Source organism: Amphiprion ocellaris, chromosome 13 (genome assembly GCF_022539595.1).
Source record: "Amphiprion ocellaris isolate individual 3 ecotype Okinawa chromosome 13, ASM2253959v1, whole genome shotgun sequence".
NCBI classification, from domain to species: Eukaryota; Metazoa; Chordata; class Actinopteri; family Pomacentridae; genus Amphiprion; species Amphiprion ocellaris.
This window is the reverse complement of record NC_072778.1, coordinates 9558569-9573764: the sequence shown is the minus strand read 5'-3', so window position 1 is coordinate 9573764 and position 15196 is coordinate 9558569. Positions and strand designations below refer to the sequence as shown.

General features: G+C 39.2%; 1 long non-coding RNA gene across 1 annotated transcript in view; it reads right to left on the bottom strand.

The window, feature by feature from the left end:
• The window catches only part of LOC118469578 (uncharacterized), an 82563-nt gene that overhangs the window by 25509 nt on the left and 41858 nt on the right, over positions 1–15196 (bottom strand). The window contains exon 3 of the long non-coding RNA XR_004846483.2: positions 3448–3520. This is a non-coding gene — a long non-coding RNA (uncharacterized LOC118469578). The remainder of the gene's footprint in view (positions 1–3447; positions 3521–15196) is intronic.

The following is a 15196-nucleotide window of genomic DNA, read 5'->3' as shown; positions in this document are numbered from 1 at the left end:
TACACAGCAGAAAAAAAAATAAAACTCACCTTACATGGAATGTAGTGAGCAGAAATTCATGAGTGTGAGGCTCAGTGTGTGCATTACAGAGAGAGAAAAGAGAGGTCACAGGTAGAGAGCACTGAGGCAACTCGCTGTACTTGAACTAACATGAAGAGAAACAAACCACGGAGTTAAGTTCACCGAGTTGACACCAAACACCTGAAACACTTCTTTTTGGAGCATCTCTCAATATCTCTCAATCCTTTTTATTTTCATTTCAAAGTCTCCTCCCGCAGCTTTGCTAGTTTTAAATCTGCAGACCTCTGGCTTGAGGACCAGCATTGACCCTTGTGTTTATGTGTGAGCGTGTGTGGACAGAATGAGAGGCTGGGAATTGGTTCCTGCTACTAGACGCATTATGACTTTCTATTACCATAAAACGACAACAATGAGCATTTGTTATGCAACTTTTATCACAGCAGAAGTCATCAAGTGCCGATACGTTCACAAAGATTGGATTCTGCTCACATTACAAAGCAGTCATCGCAGCTGGATAAAGAAGTGGTCAGACTCCAAGCGTGATTGTGATGTTTCTAACGTGTTTGCAATTCATCCGCAATTTGTACGCAACTGATGCACGGGGAGGGTGAGGAAGAGAGGGAGATGGTGACGGGAGATGCATGACAGCCATTTGGGTTCAAGTGCAGACATGCAGCGTGATGTGATCTCATTAAATTGAATTTTCAGAATCAGGTTTCAAATGGCAGGATGAAATGATAATCACAACTGTGCAGAATAGCTTCTGACTGAGAGTGAATGTGATTGTGTTTGTGAGCATGTGGGAGTTGCTTTGTGAAAAAAAAACACTGATACAGACAAAAAGGCAGAAGGAGTGTAATAGCTTTTCCCAGAAATTTACGGGGAACACTAATTTAAAAAAAAAAAAAGGAATTCAAATGTATGTCATAAATTTGAATGTGGTCATTCAGACGCCCTGTAATTCAGCATCCTCATGCAATCATGCATGTGAGCGGCAGACAGACAGCCAGCATAAAAAAAGTAGACTAGGAGAGCTGATAAACAAAGTGTCACTATCAGCAAAATACATGTGTAGTATAGGTAGCAGCGTTTTCTGTCATGCAAGACACATATTTTACCTTTGTGTGGTATTCCAGAGATGTGTGACGGATATCAAACAGGTGTAAAATGATCAGAGCACAATCATGGCAGATATGAACACAATTCATTCCTTAAAATGGCATCAGAAAAATCGAAATGACCAGCGGACATGTTTGAGGAGGCGCTAGAGATGCCTGAGATCAAAGAACATGGACATGGCGGTTTAGAATGTGACACTGAGCGCTTATTTGGAGTATTTTGTTGAACTAAATTCTGTCTGTGTCTCTAGAGTGTTATATAATGGAGCAGAGGAATAAAAACATTCACTCGCTCAAAAATGTCTGCAAAAAACCCTGAAAAACTATGACAGAACCAAATTAACATCCTGTTATATGCCATCTATCTCCTACAGTTTCAAGGCTGTGAAAGTTTTTCGAACTGCACTGTAATAAAGCGCGAAACTACCTTCCTAGAAACAAGCTTTCTATGTACAGCTCTGCTGTCCAGACATCATGAGTTATGTAGAAATAAAAAGCATGAAAGACAAATTATAATACTCATATGAATAATTGTTGTTTTCATACCTGCAGATGGCAATATTTGAAACGAAAATTGTACTTAAACATACTTGGCATTCTTCAAGGTCCCAATTAGAGAAGAGAGGACAGAGTCTTGTCTGCTGCAGATTCACTTTGCAATTTAAGCAGATAAGAGCGCCTTGTGTTTACTGGCTGGTCCCTGTTGTGAGGGATTAAAGCGCAGCAGTGGACAATGAAGCAAATCAAAGAAAACTGAACAAGTGGTTGAAAACTCTTGGAAACATTTCTTCCACAGTACCATACTACTGCAGAGCACTTGACAACAGCTATTATTCATTGCAGAATGAGGTTAAATGTCACAATTACAACAGCAATTTTGCGTACAGGGAATAATAGCTCAAATGAAATTGTTTTGAAGCGATAATACATTATATTTTGCAAAGATTTAGAGGAATTACCTTTGAATTATCAAATCCATGCCTGCATTTCACTGCTTAAACAGACATCTGTCTACTTCCTATCTACTGCTATGATCACTGTTTTGGGCTGAGGTCGATATGTAAAGGTCTAACATGTGGTATAATCAGCCCGTTTATATTGATATAAATCAAGGGAAAAGAGCCTTTTAAAGTTATTATTTTTGCCTTTGTTAGATAGGACAGTGAGAGAGAGGCAGGAAACATGGGTGGAAGATTGGGGGAACAACATGCAGTAAATTGCCATAAGCTAGATTCAAACCTATGACTGCTGCTTCGGAGACCATAGCCCCTGTTCATGGGTCGCCCACCCAGCCAGCTGAGCTATCTGGGCACCCAGAAAAAAGACTTTTAATTGTTATAATTAACAAGCCAGTTTATTATGTAAATAATCACAATTAAAAATTGTTCCTGCAACGTGAAGATTTGTTGACAACAGATAGCGGCCGCATGGTTTCATATAACAAATATGCATAAAAAACTTTTAAGTTTTCTGTTTGCTGACTCCCCAAACACAATGTAGTCTCTCCAGTTTTTAACCCTAAACCAAGTCTTGGTTTGCCGGGGTTTTAATTTCCACACTGCCTTGCTACTGTGCCGGCCCAGGGGAAGGTTCTGGTTGAACTTGCTGTCATTCTGAGTACTGGGTTGAGATTTGAGGTTTTGAATTTCTTAAACCAATTAATTGTCAAGGCTGGAAGTAAATGTACTCAGCTCAACAGGGCTCCTGTTAAATAGAGAACTGGAGGTGTTGGAAATGTTCTTAAGGCACATTTTGCACATTGCTAATTGCCCACCTTATGCACTGTTTAACTTTGTGTCAAAGTCTGCCTTCTTGCTAATGTGTAGTGTATTATCTGTGTCAACTGCTTGTCATTGTTGTTTATAACTAAAAAAAACAATCTGCAAGTTATAGATATGATTTTTTTATATACATTCTGTTACTCTACAAATTCAACTAACCAAGCAAACAGTTTAATTACATATTGCTCGACTCTAGTTATCATTGTCATCAGTGGTCTGTATCTAATATGCTGTGACATTAAAGCAAAATAAATGGCAATACTGTCCTTAAAAAGTGGCTGATGTGGTGTTTACTGCCCTACCTGGGCAAGGAATTTGTTCTTATGTCACCAATAAAGAGAATAAACAGTTTGAATGATAAATCAGCTCAATAAGAATAAGACAACATATATCATCCCCAATACATGTTTGCTGTATGTGCAAAAGCAGGTTGCTATAATATGCCATGTTTGATGGCCATGCACAGGAAGGATTAGCATACAGGTACAGCTGTTACACTATCAGAATATTACATAAATGCCACTCACCACATGTTCGAAACTGGATTCAGCAGTATGAGAAGAGGCCAAATGGAAGCAAAGCGCAGTAGGATGGACACATCTGAAAGACACATTGTGCAATAATAGTAAGGGTCAGTGAAAAAATCTCTTCAAGCATCATTGAATTTATAAGATGACAAGACAAGTTGTCCTCCAGTCTCATCTGGCTTGTTTATTCAGGTTTAGGAGAGGGATTTTCTCCTCTTCTGCTACCTGCCTGAGGTCATCGGCTAATTGATGCTGATCCTGTGTGCCTGTGTGGAGTGTTGCAGAAGTGTGCACACATTGTTTGTGATCCATTTTGCACCTCATCTAATCAAGGTCACAAAACAAAGAATTCATGCTTCTTGTTAGTTTTTTTTATTGAATATATTTTCCAGTTTTGGCCTTGAGAGAGTGGTGCCTTTATTTTTATCATGCACAGTGAAACCCCAGGCAGATTACATATCAGAAGTGTGTTGTGTGCACATTCAATTTAGAAAACCACACACACACAAAAATTGCAAAAAGAGTTCAAATCATAAAGAATGAAAGCGTGTCTGCAGACTGATTTTGCATCCACTCCCTAACCATATAAATTAATGAACACCTACACACCACTTGGGTTTGAGGCATATTGGATTGATGACAATGTATAAATCAAAGTCTACACTTAGGGCACATCAGTGTACTGATTACTCAGACAGTACTGGAGTACTTTGTTGTTCAAACTGTGCAACACTTCTGGGATTTACAGCCGGTCTAGTTAGAGAAGTAACAATTACCAGAGATTCACATCACATCAAAGACTTTTATTTCAGATAAAATCAAAACTTTATCTCATTTTTATCAAGAATTACAATGCAAGGTGCTTATCGATATAATAAAAATAGAGCAGTACAAAGAAGATTCATAGAAAAATGAAAGGGATAAATGAAAATAACAGGCATGATAAAAAGAAATCATAAAAGTAACAGTGGATTGAGAGGGTGATGAGGTAAAAAGATTTGTTCTGAGTTTTTATAAAGGTTTTTTACAGATTGTGACACTCTCAGCTCCTCTGGCAGGCTGTTCTAGAGGCAGGAACCACAGACACTAAATGCCGCCTCCCATATTTCATCGTCCTCACCCTGGGAACAACTAACAACCCTGTGTCAGAGGAGTGATCTAGAGGGAGGATACTTTAGGAGCATGTCTGACAGGTATTCAGGCAGTAGTCGATTGAGTGATTTCAACACCAATAAAAAGGATCTTAAAATCCATTCTAAAGCTGACAGACAACTAATGAAGAGACTTTAGAACAGGTGTGGTGCGTGCTCGTCTGATTGTAGTTAGTACACGTTCTGCTATGTTTCAAATTACCTGTAGCTTATTTATAACCGTTGCAGACAGTCAAGTAAAGAGAACATTATAGCATTCAAGCCCTCTGGTGATAAATGTATCGAGAAGTCTTTCACTGTCTATCTGGGAGAGAAATGGTTGAACTTTATCAATATTCCTGAGCTGGTAAAAAATTATTTTGGTGACATTATCGATAAGAGATTCAAAATTCAAATCAAGGTTAGGAGTATGCCAAGATGTTTTGCGAAGGGTTTGGCATTTCATGCCAGAGTTTTTAAAGCGAGTACAATCATCTCTCTCTGAACCTTTGCTTGAATTAGTAATACCTTGTATCTTGAATAAATTGCAGGGAATTATTGGACATCCACAAGTTAATAAATCATATAAGTGAATCGCTTTATCAAAAGGCCAGCTGTCACTGGGTGACAAAGGAATGTACAGCTGAGTGTCATCAGCATATCTATGAAAATGAACCCTATGTTTTCTTGTGATACTTCCCAGTTGCAGCATATAGAGTGAACAACACAGGTACCAGAATGGAACTTTGTGGGATCCCACATGTTACGTAAATGTTAGCCGAGGTGTGTTAACCAAAACAGACAAAAAAGAGATGCATCCTAAACCAATGTAAGTCTGAGCCTGAGAGACCAACTCAGTTCTGTAATCTATTAATAAGGATGTAATGGTCAACTTAAGTCAAAAATCATCAATATTGAGAATTTATCATTAACCAGTTTCATTCTCAGATCTTTTCCAACTCTAACTGGCACTGCCTTAGTGCTATAGTGAGGATGAAAGCCAGCTAATTTCTCGAGTATTTTATTAAAAAAAAGAAAAGATTTTAAGGCCTGAAATTGCAAAGTACTGAAGGATGGTTATTTTTCATTAGGAGAGGCTTCACAACTGCAGCTTTCAATGCCTGCAGAAAAATACCAGTCAGCAGGGAGTAATTTACAGTGACGACACTTTATCCTCTAGACAACTAAACACAGTCCTAAAAAAAGATAGTGGTCTGCACAGGGTCAGATGAGCAGTAGTGTAGAAATATTCTACAAGATGGTTTTGGTCCTTACATTTTTTATCTTGTCTGTGAAAAATGCAGCAAACTCTTCATATATTGATACTGAGGGGATGAAAACATACCTTTTTGGAGCTAGATTTACGAGGCTGTCAGCAGGTGAGAAAAACATTCTAGGATTATTGGGATTTTAAGAAAGCAGCTTTGAGAAATAGGTTCACATTTCCAAGGGCTTTGTTGAAGTTAATGACGTACTTTCTTTTTAAAAAAATGTTATAATAAAGTTTTCTCTTTTCTCCCAACTGTTTAGATATAATCTTAACTTTCTCCAGTGCTGCAGTTCACTGTTAGTGTTAACTTCTATTGAAATTGCAAACTAAATCATCACAAGAAAAAGAAATTATTTTTAGAGGAATGTTATTAAAATGATTCACAAGCAACTCCTGTGGAAGGATAACATTTTTAACAACCCATTCAATAGCAAGACTAGATGACAATAACCATACAGAGATTGCCAAGTTAATTACAGAGGTTACATCAATCCTTAGACTTTGACTAATAATTAGATTCAACATGTGACCATGGCTGGGAATTGGCCCATTGACATGTTGAACTAAATCCATAGAGCTCAATACATTTAGGAACTCAGTGGCTGTACCATCCACATGTAGATTAATACTGGCAAAGACAATAACAAGTCAAAGGTGGTACCAACAATTGAAAACATTTGTGGAACTCATCTAAAAAGTTTGGAGTGTCTGTAATTGTTAAAACACACACAGGAGGTTGGGATTTGGACAATATAGCATGAAGCTGAAAAGAGCAAAAGAGCATCAGAAAATATTATTTTAGTCTCTCCTCGTAGAATGCTCAAAACTACAGCATGGAGTGTACATCTCAATAACAAAAGCAGCCCCAAAATATGGTGTAAAATTTATCTTTAGGATGGAGTTCATTGATGGAAAAGTACTGCAGCTTATCTAACATTAAGAAGTATCATATCCATTTTTCTAAATTCCCATCTATTGTTGAATGTGATGGAAAATTTACTTTGATCCAAATCTGATTTTTTGCAGTTACACCATGTGTAATACAATTTAGCTGATAGCTAATGGATCTCACATGTTTTCTATATTATCTCAGTTATAACATTAGACTAAAAACAATAAGAGTGTCTGTTGTGTAGACTCAGCCTCTTGCATTAACAGACATACGGTAACTGCATTGATTGACTGTGTAGTAGTGGAATGAGTGATGTAATTACCTTGTGGGGGCCTGGACTTTTCTCAGTAAGTTTTGACAGTGTGTAGCATGGTGTGTAGGAAATCCACGTAAGCAGAGAGGAAGTGTGCACGAGTGCAGCTGAGATGGAGTCTGTCTCTCTTATAGTACTCACTACAGTTCTTAAAAGAGGTTTAAGCAGTCTGTGAAGTGGATTCCAAGGGCATTCTGCCTTGACTCAGTTTCAGAGAGAGACTGGTCTGCTCCAAAAGTTGGAATGGGACCAGAAATCAGAATTCTCTGTGTCTGTAGACTGAAGTGTAGCCAGGAGATGTCTGAAATACTACATTGACACTTCTGGCTGCTGTTTCTTGGTGTCATTCGGCCCGATGTTCACGATGATGCTGGTGCACTCTGGACAGCCATGCATTGCATTCTGCTGGAGGGAGGAGAGAAACACTTCCAGCTATAACTAGAAAGTGGTGGCAGGATATCAGGAGGTAAAGACAGAGCGCCTACATGCGATGACTCCAAGCTGAGAGCCAACTGGGGTCTTAACTCCTTGAATTAAACCCAATGGAAGCGACAGTCGGGTTGTGAAATAGTGGAGGTTAGCAACTAATATCTCATCTGCTCAGCTAATCTTAGTTTGTCAACAGTTGCCTTTTTTGATCATCAAATCAACCATATGTGGTGCTGTTTCTTTTTTAAATAATAGATTTAATTTGACATCAAATATCTTATTCACATACACATATTCATAATTAAAGTCTATAGAACTTGGAGTGATAATTGTATACCCAAAATATAACGGAGTATGTGTAAATGTATTTATTTTTCAATGTGACGAGTCTGTACAATGATATTATTGTAGTCGGTTTAATGCATTGTAGCACACAGGTTGTTACAGAGCTGACGGATATCATAAGACACATAAAACAACATAAGCAAATCAGTGCGTTGAGGAGTATGCACTACAATCTCAAGCAAATGAAACCATTTAGCAGTTATTATCCATTCCTCTGATTGGTAAAAAACAAATCTTTCATTTTCCATTTGCATATCCTTTGCTTCGATTCAGACAAACACAGAATTAAACATGTAAATTAGGTGCCTGGATCAATTTAAAGTATGTCAAAACAAAAGCCATCAACATCAAAACACCAAATCCAATAGCTATCTCATTAGGCTGGTCGCTATTGATGTATAAGCTCCCTTCAGCAAGAAACATGAAGCCCCACTGTTCCTCAGAGTCAATGTGTCAGAGCTGCACTATGCATGAACAGCAGCACTCACTGTTATTGTATCAAAGCTGTCTATCAATATTCTTTTCATGGTCATGATCAAAGCAGAAGATGCGGCCTTTGTGGCTACATATGTCTCTGCACAAATAAGTAACAAGACTGTAACGCCGTAGCTGCACTAGCTGCCCTGTGATGCTATAATTCATTACGCAGCACAGAAAACAACTGCTGGATGGATGAAAGTTGAGGGACGTTATCTTAAGATTTTCTTAATTTGTTAAATTAGTTTGTTGTCTCAAGAACAACACCTTCTGATCAGTGGCAGAACAGAAAGAAAGGCAAATAATTCAGAGTTGGCCTGCAATTCTGAGCTGTGCTTCATCAGTCTCAGCTGTCAATACACAGTTTTGGCGAGTCTGAGACTCAGATAAATGATGTAGTAGTGTTACAACATCATGCAAACATCTGAACTAGAGGACTGGAGTCAGCACCAACTGATAGTTATCGTGTTGCAAAAGGAAAAAAGACGCACAAACTTATTTCTTTCTCTACTCCAGCAAGTAAAGAAACCTTAAACACAGTGAAGGCAAAAAGCAATTAGCAGATTTCTTGTTCTCAGCTATAATAACTCGAAGCTAGTCTGACATGGCATCATTTATTGATGCAAAAAGACTGTTTAGGAAATCTGGAAGGGACTCCATACTATTCTGTAATGCTAGACAGTACCTGTTCCATTGAGAGGAACTTAAACACACCTGAAAGCTGCAACCCAGCGACAGAACATTCGGTCTCATTTCTGGTTACGTTCGGCTGTGCTGACGCACTAATGTGAGCATGCTGACACTCATCAGGCCTTAACGAGCATCGCACATCAGCACGGCAACAAGCTATCACGTTAATTGATATTTCTGGCTTCTTTCCATCTGGTATATAGCATTTCACATTAAAGGCAGTGTGAGACTTTTGTCAAACACATCTCTTCATGGTTCTATAGTTTTCTGTTCCTTGTGTGTACAAAAAATCCAGCGTCGGTAAACAGTCCTCGCTCGGTAACTGGGAAACTAAGTGAGATCAATCAACACCACAGTACTTCAGCGTATCCTGTGCGTGTTTGTGCTCGTGCACCTTCATGCATAAGGGAATCAAAGCAAATGTAGTAAATGTAAATGTGTGCCATGCTAACTATCTAAATATCAAAAATCTCTCCCCAGACACACCTTTCATGTGGCCAAAGTGGCTCAAAAGGCCATGGAGACGCTGCACTCGCCACCTCTGTGGTCGAGATTCAGTGAAACAAGGAGTCACACAAAACAGCATTTATCAGGATAAAAACCATGCATTTCTGCAACATTCCAATAAAACACATAACCGATAAACAACAGTGGATGTGCAGGATGATTAAGTCAGTCTGCAAGTACCCTCTGAAGGAGGTCTCTAACGCAGTTAACAAAATATCCATGCTAAGCAGCTAATCTCTGTGTTTACTTTTGAAGACAAATGCTTTAAATGTTTCATATGAAAATCACATTTCTTGGTAAGCTGCTGTTTTTTTTGCAGCTCTTTTTTTCCTCTGAATCCTTTACAGTGGAGGTGGAGAGTGTGAAATTAGCATGACCCATATGGCAAAGCTAAAATAAAGCAGTAGTCAATGACGGTGCTTGCCTTGTCCTTTAAAACACGAGGTAGCCCTTAGTGTATAGGGTTTAAAAGTCTGACACTTACACTACACCTGGGGCTGACAGTAAACCAGTGTGCCTTGTTATAAATTGAAGAACCATGTACAGTATGTCTGTAAAAATTAGTTGTCAACCCATTCAAGTGTTGCGGGGATTTGATTTTGGACGCAGGTGTGCAGGGCAAGGAAATCGCTTGACATTGTTTGTTGTGTCAAGACATAATGATCGGATTGTTTTTTTAGGTCAACATGAATCCACAATGCTGTGTACATTCTGCAGAGCAAAAAGTGAAATGTCGATGTCATCTTCAACTGTCAACCGAAACCAGATTTTCTTGGGTACCTGCCTTGAGAATGGAATTTTATGTGCGCTGACTTACAGTTATGCCACTAATTAATCTCCGCCAGCTGTATATACTACATCAGTGTTTTATACCAATGTACCTGTAAGATAAGAAGTACTTCATGTGATGACACTGGAACATGACTGCAGAACAGCATCCTGCCCAGGACGGTTGTGAGCTTGTTTTTTTTCAGGTTTTCAGAGATTTTTCTCTCTTCTGAAAAAACATTTGCCTCTTCACAGAAAAAAAGTAATGGATCTAAACATAAAAAAATATCTTTTAAAGGGCAAAGAATCACCTGCTGTGTCTGCGGTGCGCTGAAGATTAAAGTAGGCAGTTATTTTCGGGAAAATCTTAATAGCACCTCAGAGTCTGGGCAGTATTTCATAAGAGGTAATGTGTCTCTCATGAGGCTCCTATTGGTCTGAAAAGAGAGGCAGAAACAACAAGGTGATTTGTCATTACAATGTAATGACAAATCACTCACCAATTTCCTCTCCATCACAATAGGAAAAACACAGACAAAGAGGTGACGCTGATTATTTTAGATGAAAGTCGACTCCCATCAAGCGCCAGACAGTCCAGGAAACACAGAGACATGACACAGTAAGCACTCAGTTTGAAGTACAAAATATCCTTAACAACAGAAAATACCTGCTCTCCTCTGCAACCTTGAGACAAGTTTATTATACAGCCTCCGCATCAGAAGACTGAGCGGATTTATTTTTGCGTCGGGCATTTATCTGACATGCTAGTTCAAAGAAAGACATGACTTTAATGTTGAAATCCATACTCTCTGCATGTTGTCACCTCTGATGCAGAGAGAGCTCTACAGTCAAGGTGGTGGATTAGCCGTGTAAAGTTGCGAAGAGGCCCGCTGTTCGTATGAATAATCCGTTGAAAAACTTTAATAGCGCTTCAGCTAGTGAAGTGTCACGCAACTGACCGTATGCTATGCTGTTCATTTGGATGCATAAAAGCACAAACATGGTGTGAAATGTGCCACGTCCACTGCAGCAGCTCTGTTTCGACATTTCTCAGCTGCAGAGTGCTGTGTTAAACCAACGTTGTGTGTTGCTTTTTGTCTGTGAGTTGACATTTTACATTTATATAGTTGTTGATTAAAAATATTTTGGACCTTTCACACCTGTATGAAAAGAAATTTTGCAGAACTTGCTTTAGATTATGTCTGTGCTTTCGGCGTTAAACTTACAAAGGTGGAAAGCTTTGCCTATTCGCTCCATTTGTTTCTGGAGTATGCTGACAGTGAAGGTACTTGGGAGTACACACGCACACACACACACACACACACACACACACACGCACACACGCACACACGCACGCACACACACTCTGTCACATTTCCCCTCTGCTTGAGATTTTAGTGTGAAGCGTATGCCGTCCACTGTTCCTAACCAGTGACACACACTGGAGAGAATAGTGACGGGGCATGTCAGCTGTGATCACAAGCATTTTGAATACGTCTGCATGATCTGCGCTACATTTACGACTTTACCAACCCACTTAACACATAAATGCTAATCAGAATTTTTGGAAATGCTTTGGTGGAAATGACCGCTATTATTATAAATCCCTCAAGTTGGATGAAAACATTGTTTCGCCGTGACTCGGAAGGTTACGTGTAACATATCTGTCTCTCGTGAGACAAACATATACTGTACATCATAAATATTACATTGCATATACCTGAACTTGCAGTGGATGTCCACTATTTTTAGCCCAGCAGTGAGTATAGATCAGCTCACTGTGTGAACTGCTGCACCTAAAGACACGTCTCTGTTGAGAATATTCCATGTTTTCTTTTCTTTGTAGTATAGCTACTGCATGCCTGTATGCTTAAGCATCCTAACAAGACTCCCTCCTGTCAGTTCCCCTCAAATTAACCTCTGCCTTTTTCACACTGTCTGTATTATTCAGAGGAGCTATTGATTTTTGACTGTTCTTTAAAATTAGATGTCAACAGGATATGAAGAGAGGAATGTTAAAAGGTAGGGAAAGCAAGCCGCTTAGTCTGAAAAAAGCACTTCATTTTAAAAGTGAAAAATAATTCTTGTATATGCTAAGTCTGTCTCAACAATAGTCAGGCGCCCATAAAAACATTATTATGGCATTTTCTTCTTCTTCACACTGGCCATTAAAAGTACCCCCTGCTAAAGCACTTATTGTGATGTTAGTAATACTGACATAATGTGCTCTAGCTGAGGCTGATACTATTAGGACTCAGAAGTCTGAGTTAGTCACATTTAGGTATGTTTCATAAGTGTATTCATTTTGGTACAAAACTCCAATTTATGAAGCTTCACAGTAGCACCGCTGAAATTTAAAATGCACTTTTACTCCCAAAGATGTCTGATTTGTGCCGCATCATTTTCATTAGAAGTTTCAAACAAATGATTACAGAAAGCAATTGTCTCAATGTATGTACAAGCACGTGTGAAATAATAATGAACAATCTCCTCAGCTGAAGCTGTTTCCTAAACAAACAGCACATGTGAGGTAGATTGTCAATTATCTTCAGAGTTTGGTTTCAATCGCAGTTTGACATTTTGTCTCCCGCCTTAGAAGGCAACGCCTCATATTTTTCTTAAAAGAAAAATCTGCCTCAAGACAAGCCAAGAATAGACTATTCAACATCGATGATACAAATTCAAACAGATCCATGCTCTTTCTATCCCTCCTAAAAGGACAGCGGATTCCACTTTTGCTCCCTGGTGTTCATGTCAAGTGGTTTGTCATTCAGCAGACTGCCTTTCACTCTGCGAGCTTTTCAGTTGGTTAATGATCTGTCCTGAATATTCTGTGGCTGTCTCTGTGTATTAGTCCATAGAGTGAGGATGATCCTCTTTTCCCCTCTATCTATCCTCCCAGGGGTTTTAAATGATGATAATGCCACCCAAGCCCCCCCACCAGCGTCGCCATCAAACTCCCTAATGCCCCTCCAGGAACACTGATGTGAACTCGTTGCCGTTTTGGCTGGAACATTACAAGAATGCCTTATTTTTCTCACCATCACTCATTTGCTGCTTAATGTTTCTTTGTTTTTAATTTGTCTAATATAACTAAAAATATTGTTATCCTTACCGCACCTGATGTGGGCTCTATTTGTTTCTGACTGATTGAAATTTTGTTCAGCAGGTTTATCAGCATGTGTGGAAGTGTTTGAAAAAGAGTGAGATAGAGATGCTTCTCTGTAACTGAACTGAGGGAGACGACAACAACAACAACAACAACATATAGGACTGTGAAGAAAACCACCCATTAAAATTTTACGGGATGAAAGAAGCAATGCTACACCTCATATCTAGGGAGTAAATAAATTATTCCATGGGCTAAAATTGATGTGAACGTCTCATAGAGCAGCAGAGAAGATGAAATAAGAAAACAAGTAAAGCGAAAGCAGGAACAAAAGCTTGCAGGAGAAACAGGCTCAGTGGGAAAGGTGACGTGGGCCTTTGGCTTCGCTGCATGGAACCTCTCAGTCTCTGTTGCGTTTGCCACGTTAATGCGACGACGCGTCGCTGTGGTTGTGAAGCACGACATAACACCGCAAGGGTCAGGGGTTGTGTTCTCACCAGGATAACACACGTGTGCCGTATTTGTACTTACAACACCATCGACCATGTGGTTTGCTGTGTGTTTAAGAAGAGAAATGATGGAAAGCAGTGATCTTTGAGATGACAGTGGAGGAAGGAAATAACAGTTTAGCTGTAAGATGTTTGCTTCTCGATGATTGCCGCCGAGGAAAAAAAAAACGAAGCAAGGCAAGCATTGTCATTGACAGGCCATGTTTATAGGAGTTGTTTATGAAGTCTTGATTGCTCCCAAGATAGCTAAGTAATGATGTGAAAGTTATTTATCGGGCTTGGATACGTATAATGGGCTAGTGATTAGTTCAGGTAGGTTATGGTGGTGTAGCATGAGAATATTGTCAGTAATTACATGTGAGAATAGGCCGCTGTATTTCACCAGGCATAAGCATTGAACTGCTGTACTCCCACGGCATTCTTGCTACTGGCTATCTGCCCTTGTTATCTTGTCCTTTATTGCTTCTCCACTATGTGTGTGAATTCCCAGCTGATTGAAATTATGTGCTTATGCATGTTTTCTGCATCAGAATGTCGTTAATCACTAAGCGGCATAAAGGTGCAAGAATTTTTTCCTGTTGGTAAGGGCCACTTGATATATTGAAAAATCAAATGATTGCATGTACCAGTGTGTAAGGGCTGTTAACCTTTATCAGTCCGATGGGTACCACAAGTGTAAATACCATTGTAAGCAAATCGAAAACCATATATATAAATAATTATCTTACAACTTTATCATTCCAAACGCTAAATTTTTTAAAATCTGTTGAATAATCTAGTTCCTTCCCTGTATGCAAGTGCTTACAAATTTATGCCCTATTAAGGTAGCCTATAATACACGTTCTACAACACTAGCACCCACAAAATGATTTCTGAAACAAACCTGCTCAGCCTATGACAATGGAAAATGTGCGATGACCTCACTTTTGCACAACAACACTGTCTTCCCCACTGAGCATCACAGAATCCTGCTACGGCTGCTACAAACGAGGCGAAATGCGACACTGGGAGAAAACAAATATCTTGAGAAAGTAAAGCACATCTAAAGCGAAAAAGATCTGTTGACGTGGAAATATGGACAGAAATTGAGTTTACTGAAATATAAACTGTATGTCCCCTTATCTGAGTGCCAGGGAGCTTCAATAAACAAAGCCTGAACACATTAAACAAAGCCTGAAGGCACCCGAGAGCATAGATGCCTGATTTCAGCACAATCGTGACTTCAGTCCCACAGAGTGCAGACAAGCAGTGAAGATGAAGTCGCGGACAAGCTGGACAAGAATAGGATTTTACCGCTGGATGTATCATGA